Source organism: Arachis hypogaea, chromosome 20, assembly GCF_003086295.3.
Source record: "Arachis hypogaea cultivar Tifrunner chromosome 20, arahy.Tifrunner.gnm2.J5K5, whole genome shotgun sequence".
Classification (NCBI taxonomy): Eukaryota; Viridiplantae; Streptophyta; class Magnoliopsida; order Fabales; family Fabaceae; genus Arachis; species Arachis hypogaea.
The window spans coordinates 81,968,983-81,970,261 of NC_092055.1; the positions used below are offsets into that span (position 1 = coordinate 81,968,983).

At 42.4% G+C, this 1,279-nt stretch overlaps 1 non-coding gene across 1 annotated transcript; it reads right to left on the bottom strand.

The window, feature by feature from the left end:
* Window positions 1-798: 798 nt before the first annotated feature.
* Window positions 799-902, bottom strand: LOC112788717 (small nucleolar RNA R71). The gene has a single exon (XR_003196070.1). It is a non-coding gene; the product is annotated as a small nucleolar RNA R71 (small nucleolar RNA).
* Window positions 903-1,279: the final 377 nt, after the last annotated feature.

Here is a 1,279-nt window from a genome sequence, read left to right on the forward strand (position 1 = left end):
TTTTCTATTTGAGTGATTTACTTTTTGTTTTAGTTAAACTTCTTCCCTTCTCCCTCTACTCTTTTGTTTTTCTTTGATATTTTCAATTCTGTTTGCTAACCCACTAACTGTTTGATATATTGCATCACCCACAACTAACAGTAATTCTGACACAAATACTGTCTGCACCTATTTTCTTTGCTTGTACTTGTTGGTTGTATGACAGGGAGAAGAAGCGGGGCTTCAACTTCCTTTGATTCTGAACCTGAGAGAACTTTCCTTAGACTAAGGAGGGAGGCAAAAGAAAAACGTGTAGTTGGTACTGAAGAAGAGGAGGAACACTTTGAGGAATACTTTGAACCAAACATGGAACAAAACATGGAAAATCATCATGAAGAAGAGACTCACAACCATGGCAGAGGAGGTGGAGAAAATCATGCTAGGGAGGATAGAAGAGTTTTGGGCTCTTACATCAATTCAAACACAGGCAATTGTGGAAGTAGCATCCAAAAGCCAACAATCCATGCCAACAACTTTGAACTTAAACCACAGCTCATCACCCTTGTTCAGAACAACTGTTCGTTTGGAGGAAGTGTTCAAGAAGATCCCAATCAACATTTAAACACCTTCCTGAGAATATGTGACACAGTGAAATCTAATGGTGTTCATCCTGACGCCTATAGACTGCTCTTATTTCCTTTCTCACTCAGGGACAAGGCAGCCAAGTGGCTGGAATCCTTCCCAAGGGAGAGCTTGACAACTTGGGAGGATGTGGTGAACAAATTCTTAGCAAGATTCTACCCTCCTCAACGAATCAATAGGCTGAGAGCTGTGGTTCAAACTTTCAGGCAACAAGATAGTGAGACTCTGTATGAAGCATGGGAGAGGTTCAAGGACTTAACAAGGAGGTGTCCACCTGACATGTTCAACGAATGGGTGCAGCTGCACATTTTCTATGAAGGGCTCTCTTATGAGTCAAAGAAGGCCGTAGACCATTCATCTGGAGGATCTTTGAACAAGAAGAAGACCATTGAGGAAGCCATAGATGTTATTGAAATAGTAGCAGAAAACGACTACTTCTATGCTTCCGAAAGAGGGAACACAAAAGGAGTGATGGAGCTAAACAATGTAGATGCTCTGTTGGCCCAAAACAAGCTCATCACCCAGCAGCTGCCTGACCTCACCAAGAAGATGGAGATGAACCAAGTAGCAGCAATCTCCACTTCATCAACAATCCAAGAAGGAGTGAATGAAGAAGCAGAGGGGAGTCAGGAGCAAGCCAACTACATTGGGAATTCAC